Below are 10,575 nucleotides of genomic sequence, written 5' to 3'. Positions count from 1 at the left end.
GGTAGAATATTTGACGAGTGAGTACCCACGTGAGTTGTGGAGTGGGTACCCACCCAGACGAGCTTGCCCAAAGCACTACCACCAATATGTCTACGACGCTAATGATGTATAATTAATTAATAATTATTATTGTGCCTCGGCAATGAAGAATGAAATTGCCGTGGAGTACCGGCTTAGAATAGTACTCCCCCAAACTCATCCCGTAGGTGTCGTAAGAGGCGACTGTAGGATGGGGAAAAGGGGGGATGGGCAGCAGCGTCCCCCTCCATAAACATCTTACCCCCCTACTGCACTCGCCAATACGCCTGCCCAGCGCGGCGAGTATGTGCAAACCCTCCTCAATGATAGTTGCACCCAAAAAAAGGCCCCCTTAAGAAGGTGGCGGGTACCAACTGGATGCGGAACGCGGAGGACAGGGAGCTTTGGCGCACCTTGGGAGAGGCCTATGCTCAGCAGTGGACAATATATATATATATATAATGAAGAATGGGTTTACACATACTACACCACACATACTGGTGGTAGGGCTTTGTGATAGGTCGTCTGGGTAGGTACCACCCACTCCTCAGATATTCTACCGCAAAACCAATACTTGATATTGTTGTGTTCCGGTTTGAAGGGTGAGTAAGCCAGTGTAATTAAAGGCACAAGGGACATAACATCTTAGTCCCCAAGGTTGGTGGCGCATTGGCTATGCAAGCGACGGCTGACATTTCTTACAATGCCAATGTCTAAGGGCGTTTGGTGACCACTTACCATCAGGTGGCCTATATGCTCGTCCGTTTTCCTATTCTATATATAAAAAAAAAAACATAATAAACAGCTGGCTAATGGCTTTGATTATAAATAACAATCTACGTTTACCCTTTTTTAACTACAAGAGGGCTTTTTTAACAAATAAATTTGATATCGAATAGACGCGATATCATTGGTCAAGATCTTGAATATATATGTTCACAATGGATTGGCGAGAAAATGGCGTTTTTAATGTCTGTGTGTCGTGCGTCGTAGTTGTAATCGGAACTTCGGAACTTAAATTAAAGTTGTGTTGTATTTTTAAGTAAAGGTAGATTAATCAAGAACTGTTTAATCAAGAACTATTTTTAAGTAAACAGCAGAACTATTAGCAAATCGCATGAAATATGTAAATCTAATGTTTGTTTATCTTTAATCTTTTTTCAATTAATATAGGGTATACATTATTCTAATTTAATTCATACCATATAAAAAAGCAGGACAGTTTAAAATAAAATAATAAGAGAGAGAGAATTTAAAATAAAAGAATAAAAGTTAAATCTTTTATGTGTTAGATGATTAATTAAAATAATTTAAATTCGAACGAAATTGTTCATGTTATATACGTCAAATTTTTATTATCTGTTCTTATCAATAAAAAGGAAAACAATACACGGTTACTAAACATACAGATAACTACATTTTATTAGACAAAAGTAATACTAAACTAATCTTTAATTTAAATTATCATTTTTTATTGTTTCCTTTAATAAAATAAGACTGCAATATTTATTGTGATCGATAATTTTTTTTATGTCAATAGCACCTAATTAAGTCGTTGTCATAATTATTTATGGATAGATTATAAATATAATAATGGCGGCATTTTAAAGTAAACATTTGATTTTGTTTTATAAATTTTGATTTTCTATATCATTACATTGTTATTGTCCTATGGTGCAAAAAAGATAAAATGATTTAATAATTATGAGCATGATAGTAAAAAAAAAAATTTGGGCTACATATTTCTTGTAATTTTTCATTCTATTGCTTCAATACAAATTCATGTTTTATTTTTTAATTATATCTCTGCTGAAGTTTTGCTCGTTCGACTTTTCGAATGTCTCGGTTGTTGCACCATTAGGTACTTTCGTTTAATTGTTCAAAATTCGTTTCATTCAGCTTTAGTCTTTATTATAAATTAATAAACAAAATATCATTAATATTTATTATTTTCGCGTGTAATGTAACACGCAAGTTGATCAATAAATGAAAAATATAGCTGACTCAAGTTGTGGTATTTATTATACCATTCATTTTGTCTGGCTTAGGTTATTATTCCCATAAATTAAATTATATCATAGGATATTAATTTAAAACTTGTAAGTTGTATGCATATCTTTTACACATTGAAAATGTCGTGGATCGGATCGTGAGAATTTGAAAATGGAATGGTAAAATTATAAGAAATATCGCTGTAGCCCAAGTTTTTCTTATCTGTGCTATTTAATTATTACAATACAGTAATTATTGTATCTTTTTTGATTTGACCATTGGTCAATAAATTTAATTAAAATAATAATTAATTATTTATATTGTTGTAAGATAATATTTTATGCAAAGTAATGATTACATGGTATGGTGACGAAAAATATATATTTTTAATTAAGTCTTAAGTTTGTTTGATATTTTTATTCAGACTTTCGACTAAAATTATCATCGAATATGATTATTTATCAAATCATAAAAAGGTCACCTTGTTCTAGCATATGTTTTTATTTCGTACTATAGTTAAACTTTAATCGTAATCGTTATTCGCTTGAACCAGTACTAGATACTGGAGATTTTGTAAATACTGGGCGCGTTTCAAAATGGAGGATCTTCTTTCAAAGCTATAGGAACCAACGTTTTAAATTAGCTACAATTAGATTTGTGTTATGTTTCCAAAGAGTTATAGAGATAGCATTATATAGAGCGAGTTAAACTTAACTAAATGTTTTGGAAATAACTGAATGACCCTCGTGGTAAGTTATACAAAGTCCGTCTGGGTAGATACGAGCTACTCATCAGATATTCCATAGAATAACAATACATAGTATTGTTGTATTCCGGTTTAAAGGCTTAAATGAGCCAGTGTAACTACAGGCACAAGAGACATCCTAGCTCCCAAGGTTTGTGGTACATTGGCGATGTAAGGAATGATAAATATTTCTTACATCGCCAATGTCCATGGGCGGTGGTGACCGTTGGCGGTGACCTATAATGAATAATATGACCTTTGAGCATAGTAAGTAAAAATATTGATAAATAGGCGTGTATATACGTACGGCTTCAGATTGGCTTATTTGCGGCTATACCAACAAGAAGCCAGTAATGGAAAAGACTTTATCAATAAAAATCGTTTTATTAGGAGAACTAGAAAGCTTCGAACTATTCCTTTATTATAACTACCTATATTATTATATTTAAATCTAGAATATTAATTTGTTTCACAATTGTAAAGATTATCTAAAAAATTGATAAATGAAGTCGTAAATTCGAAATTATCCTTAAATACGCAATAAAATGTACATAACTATGTTTTTTAACTGTAATTTAATAATCTATAACAAAATCTCAGATAGCATCGGTTTAATCAGATTTAATCGAATTGTTTGTTTTGTAAACAATATTAATGCAATTTTGATGCTCCTTCCAGAGTCAGTTTCAAGTGAAATTCAAAATTCAATCAACATTATAATACCGAAATCAACTGCCCATAATTGTAATGAAGCTGGCTAACCAAATTTCTAAATCATACTCTCATGCGACAGAACTTTTTTATAGAGTTAATTTACAAATATAATATAAGAAAAAATGGCTGTCTTGTTGATTTAATCGGCTTATTACGGACCGGGACACCGCTCAGTATACGTTGGAGTGTGCCCCGCGTGGATTGTGCAGATGGAGATCCTATCCCGTGAGGTCGGACAAGGACTCTCACTGCGAAGAATCGTCTTGGCGATGTTCCGCATGGAATCGGCGTGGGCCATAGCCTCCTTCTGTGAAACCGTCATGGTTCAGAAGGAGACGGCGGAGCGGGAACGGGAAAGAGGTAACATGTCTTACAATGCAATGTCTATTGGCGGTGGTGACCACTTACTTGATGGTTAGTTTCCTCTTTGTCCGTCCGTATACATAGTAAAAAAAAGAAAACCAATTTTGTTTTTTTTTTTGACAAATTACAATTACATAAAATATCTATTTGACGATATAATACGTATAAATAATTACGATACGATTCTAATGATAAGAAATTAAAACTATAAACACAGCATATAGATATTGGTGAGAAAGTATTTAAGCAACACGTTGATTTTTAGTCTATGTACCTACATCGAATGAAAAATGGAACTCTGTAAAGTTACAAGTCACGTGGCTTTTTTACAAATTCAAGCAGAGACGTAGAGCATAGTTAGACAGTTTTTATTTTGGATGTATTTGATTGCAATAATTCCGTAACATGTTACTTTCTTCACTGGTGGTAGGGCTTTCTAGATATAAGATATTCTACCTAATGAGTGGGGTATAAAGTGTAAGTAAGCCAGTGTAATTACGGTGTAATTACTATGGTGTTGGTGCCCTATTGGCATGTAAGCGATGGTTAACATTTCCTACAATGCCAATATCTATGGGCGTTGGTGACTACTTACCATCAGATGACCCATATGCTCGTCCGTCTGTGTTACCTATGTTACAAAAAAAAATAAAACTTAATCGTGGTAGAATAAATTCCAAACTGACTTAGCCTAGTAGTGGGACATTTAAAGGCTTTACTTTAATTTACAGATATTGAACTAATTTCGAAAACGTTTAGAAACCGGCATTAAACTTTTGAAATAAAACACATATATATCTGTATGTATATATATATATATATATATATATATATAAAGTAACAGCCTGTAAATGTCCCACTGCTGGGCTAAGGCCTCCTCTCCCTATTTGAGGAGAAGGTTTTGGAGCTTATTCCACCACGCTGCTCCAATGCGGGTTGGTGGAATACACATGTGACAGAATTTCGATGAAATTAGACACATGCAGGTTTCCTCACGATGTTTTCCTTCACCGAAAAGCACGAGATGAATTATAAACAGAAATTATAATTCATATATGCATGTATATAAATATATATACATGCATATATATATATTTATGTATTATTATATGTGTTTAGTGGGATTTAGATGTGTGTAGTTTATTAAATATTTAGTATCTCCTTTTTACATGTAAATGCGCTTACCTGTTCTCTTACAAAATTCTTTTACCAAAGGTTGTCTGTGAAAGATCGCTATAAGCGATAAGACCACCTTTGAGCACCTTTTTTTTTTAATTGTTTCCTAATTCTCTTATCTTATTTATATGTTGTGGAATAATTATTAAATGAATAAATAAAACAATTTACTTGACCAATTATGTGTCAAATTAAAATCGAAACAGATAAAAAATATATTATTTTATAACAATAATATTTAACTGTTCTATCAAATGTTATTCCACTTAAAATAACGGATTATTGATTAGAATTAAACGTCACGATTATTATCTCATTAAGACTATAAGCCGGATTAAAACTATTCAGTTTTACATAATTACAGATAACGAAAATTATTTCATTTGGTTTTTTTATTTTTTATTATGGTAAGTAATGTTGATTAGGTAATTAAAATTATATATTGAATTCGTTTTTAGTGGAGCCGGATGTAGAGGTCTGGAGGCCCTCTTTTTTCTTGGGCAACAAAGGAGTGGAGGGCCCTAACTATTTTTCAAATAAATTGAACAATTTCTTACATTCGAGCGTTTTAATAATAATTGCAACATATAAGGATTATATTTATATTTTATTATATCTATCTTGTGTGGTAGGACTTTGTTTAAGCTCGTCTGGGTAGGTACCACTCACTTATCAGATAGATAGCAGTACTTGGTATTGTTTTGTTCCAGTTTGAAGGGTGATTGAGCCAGTGTAATTACAGGCACAAGGGACATAACATCTTATTTCCCAAGGTTTGTGGCGCATTGGCGATGTAAGCGATGGTTAACATTTCTTACAATGTCAATGTCCATAGGCTTTGGTGACCACTTACAATTAGGAGGCCCATTTGCTCGTCCGCCTATCAAAAAAAAAAACTTTATAATAAATACTACATTAAATGTGCATAATCCTTGTAATTGAGATATTTTTCGTTTTAGAAACTTCTATTGCGAGGGCACCGGCCCTCTCTTGTGGTGGCACGGGGGCTGTATCCCAGGATGCACTTCCTAAAAGCCGGCCCTAGTTTTAAATACGAATAATTTCCTAGTTCAGAGTCCGAAAAAAAAGGATTTCTTTCAGGTGATATTTTGTGCCTCGGAAGGCTAGTTACGTATATTGCTGTGTTTGTGGTGAATGGGTTAAAGCATTACAGGCAAAAGGTACCAATCATCTTAGATCACGTGGTTGACAGCGCATTGACACAGGGGGTAAGAAACGGTTAATATTTTAAACATTTGATAAGCACTGGTCATCACTTGCTAGCTGGCCAAATTGCTCAGTCATGATATTTTAATTTAAATAAAGTGTGCTGGTTAATCATTATAAAATTCGTGGAAAAGGTTTTGTATAATGCAAATATTCCATGCCATTTGTTAATAGTTATTTTTTAATTATTTATAATACAACTCTATTCCATTCTGCTATATATAGTTATACTTTATTGTTATCCATTACATACATATTATAAAATGTATAAAAAGTAGCATATGTTCACATCAATTTTACTGCCAATGTTCAAAACTGTTATTTTTTAGAGAGTCCTCAAAGCTATTTTAGTCTGTTTTTATAGTTTATTTTATAGAAATTCTCTGTACATCAGGATAGGGTTAATATATAAAGAAACAAGAAAACCAGAGCCGAAAATTAAGCCGTCAGGTTTTGGTACATCAAGTTATCACTATTATCTAACGCGACAATGGTGTCAGCCGTCTACGTATTATTTTTATGACTATTAGAGACTATTATAAATTTGATTACGTGTATTTCCTTTTAGGTTTAAAAAAGCCGATCCGCCCCAGTGGTAGGTACGCATGAATCTTATTCGATGATCGAGAATTCCAGGGAAGCGCCACGGTTTCTCCATGTGCTTAATTTGTGTTTATTATTCATCTCGTGCTCGGCGGTGAAGGAAAACATCGTGAGAAATCCTGCATGTCTCATTTCACTAATCCTAACTAATATTATATATGTGAAAGTGAGTTTGTTTGTTTGTTATGTTTTCACGTCTTAAGTATTCAACCGATCATCATGATTGCATACAGAAAAGGACCGTTAGGTAGGTCCTCCAGCCATGTTTTCATGTTTTCATGTGCGAGAGAGAGAGGAGGGCTCTCTCTCTCGCACATGGAAACTAGTTACTCAATCAATATAAGAACGGTTTCTGTATATGGCCAGGTAGCGTTAAAAAATTTTACTAATAGAGTAATTATTCGTGATTAAACATAAATTAGGTAATTAATCAAATATTTCTTACAGTAACAGCCTGTTAATGTCCCACTGCTGGGCTAAGGCCTCTTCTCCCTTTTGAGGAGAAGGTTTGGAGCCTATTCCACCACGCTGTTCTAAAGCGGGTTGGTAGAATACACATGTGGCATAATTTTAATGAAATTAGATACATGCTGGTTTCTTCACGATGTTTTCCTACACGGTCAAGCATGAGATGAATTAGAAACACAAATTAACCACATGAAAATTTAGTGCTTGCCCGGTTTGAACCCACGATCATCGGTTAAGATTCACGCGTTCTAACCACAAGGCCATCTCGGCTTATAATATTACTTACTTTATTTCAAACTTACATCACGACCTTAACGGTTTAATTTTCTTGGTGCCAACCCCGGTAGTTTGGGCTTTACGTTGCTATATTTATTAGGCGGTTATTCTTTTATATTAGGTCCTTACATATGAAATTAGCGTTTTGTCATACTGACCACTTTGATCTGAAATATCTCCTCTTTGGTTAAGAATTCCAAATTCGAATTTATAAATTCATTTAGTGTCACATTTGAGTTTAAAAAAAACAGTCATTCATTTGTTTTTTCCTCATTATTTTTTTCTTTGGCGTCGCTTATTACCGCACAATGGAAAACATGAAATATCGGTATATTTACGAGTAGGAGTTCTGTCGTGGCACCAGTGCTGCAGAGACAGCTCGAAGGATTAATAATGTGTACGGCGCTGGTGTCGTAAAAGAAAGCAGGGTACGTTTTTGGTTTCAACGTTTTCGTTCTGGTAATTTCGACCTTCAGAACCAACCCCGTGGACGGCCGGAGACCAAAGTGGAAAATGAAGAATTATAGGCTATTGTGAGGATAGCTGCAGGCTTCTAAACGAAAATTGACTCAGAAAAAGTTACTTGTGAGTAGCGCCGGTGTCGTTCACTACAGCTTTCTAAAATTTGGCCAAACGATTACGGCAGATATCTATTGTCAGCAACTGCAAACCATGAAGGAAGAACTAGCTGCTAAACAACCAAGATTGGTCAATCGCTCTAGGCCACTGCTGCTTAACGACAACGCAAGACCACACACTGCACAACAAACAATCACTAAGTTAGATGAGCTACAATTGGAATGTCTGCGACATCCACTGTACTCCCCGGACCTTGCTCCAACAGATTACCATTATTTCCGGAATTTGAACAACTTCTTACAAGAAAAAAAATTCAACTCCGATGCGGCAGTCCAAACCGTCTTCAAAGAGTTTATTGATTCTCGCCCCCATGGTTTTTTTAGTAAATGGATCAATGAACTACCTACGAGATGGCAAAAGTTCATAGATAACAACGGTGCATATTTTGATTAATTAAATATATTTTACAAAAAAAAATTGACTTTATATTCCTCCCGTACAAAACGCCAATTTCATATGTAAGGACTTAATATATATAGATAGCATTTTGTTATTTATACTCTTTCCGGTCGTGTCGGATTGCCGTCCCATCGGATTATGGGAGTTAGGGAATAGAGAGTGCACCTGTGTTTGCGCACACACTTGTGCACTATAATATCTCCTGCGCAGTTGGCTAATCTCACTTGAGATTGACCGCCGCGGCCGAAATCGGTTTGGAGGACATTATTGTTAGCGGTTATCTGTGGTCAATAGGCCTAGCAGCATACACCTCTTTGCTGCCAGACTTTGTTTTTTTTCTTATTCTTTACGTGAGGTTATCGTGATAGTTGTTATCTGTGGTGTAGGATATTGATGTGATCTGTAAATGATTTTTATCGCTTAATTAGCTAATTAGAATGGTTCCGTTCGTGTCATGATAGAATATTAAATTCGTAATTTTGTGATTAATTATTTCTTTTTAATTTGATATTTAACTTCTGTCCTTTTTTTTGTTACTGGAAAAACGCATTGACGCGTTCCCCCACATGAAGTGTGGGGTATGTGGAACTCACCAGCAGAGAGGGCTCCAGAATACACACTAAAAATCAGTGGAACCCTCATCGTATGTTTGGGGGCATCAATGGGCCGCTAACGCATGGTACCGTGGCGCCCCAACGTTTGGCCCGCCTATGCGAGCCTAAAAAAGTGCACGGCGCACGTAACTATTGCAGACGACATTAATTTGTTAATTCTAGTATCTTCGTTTTAAATGTTCTTTTTTTACTGTTCTTTTCTGATCACTTTTTTAATTTCAATATAAGTTATATTGTAATTCTGATTTTGATACTTTTCTATTTGTAGTTCGTATGCATGCTCTTGTAAACTGTTCTTAATTTACGTTTTCATAAGTACTTAATCTTAATTAAAGGGAAAATTAAACTATTGCGAATAACATAGTTTGGGAGCATTCTATAACGTTAAGCAAAGTAATTTAGGATAAAGAATTAATGAGAATTCAATTTCAAATTTTTATTTGAAAAGGAAAATTGATTTATTACGAATACAGTGTTGGGAGTAATTTAAAATAAACAAGAGGACACCGCTTTATCCGAAATTCTATAGAAGACAGATAAAATTTATACATTTGCGATAGTGAGGAATGCGCCCTTATTTATGCTTTAAATAAAGTACATTATCGGTTTTTTTGGGTTCTATTTTCTATTTTTTATTGTGTTATCTGTGATCTAAGCTTAATCTTCGACATGATCGTTATGCCAAAAAATAATTCCGGCGCAATTTGTAAAAATATCCTTTATATAAATAGGCAAAGACAAAACAGCTTAGTTTTAATCATTTTACGTGTAAACCCAAAATGGATTTTAATATTTTCATGTAATTTTGTTTATTCCAACATAACTTTTTTAATGCATGAACATATTTGGATGTATGTATCGTTAGAATCCTTACACAATTCCAAGTGATACTGGCAAATTATTTCATTCAATCAAGTCGTGTTTTTTTTATAAGGCAAATAAATGTTTATTCTCTCCTGTTTTTAATCGTTTTTTTTTTCATTTGGTGTCTATTGACGAGCTATAGTGTTATAAATAAAAACATTTTAGAAAAAGAAATCTAGAAATGTTTGAACGTTCATAATTCATGTATAAATTTTTCAAGTATTTAATAATGATTGGGATCGAATTTCATCCCCTTGGTGGATAGTATATGATTACTTATATTGGTACTGATATTACACCATGCAAGATAAACAGAAGCCACACACAGCTTGGCTACCTCCTTTTGGCCCTTAATTTATTTTAATTTTAATGTTACTTAAATGTTCCTTCTTATGTGTGTCATTAGATTTATAATAATTATTATTATGTTATAAATAATTAATCGGATTATTCACTCCCATGTAATTCATTCGTTGC

Source organism: Nymphalis io, chromosome 28 (assembly GCF_905147045.1).
Source record: "Nymphalis io chromosome 28, ilAglIoxx1.1, whole genome shotgun sequence".
Taxonomy (NCBI): domain Eukaryota; kingdom Metazoa; phylum Arthropoda; class Insecta; order Lepidoptera; family Nymphalidae; genus Nymphalis; species Nymphalis io.
The sequence above is the reverse complement of the archived record's forward strand: the minus strand, read 5'-3'. Positions refer to the sequence as shown.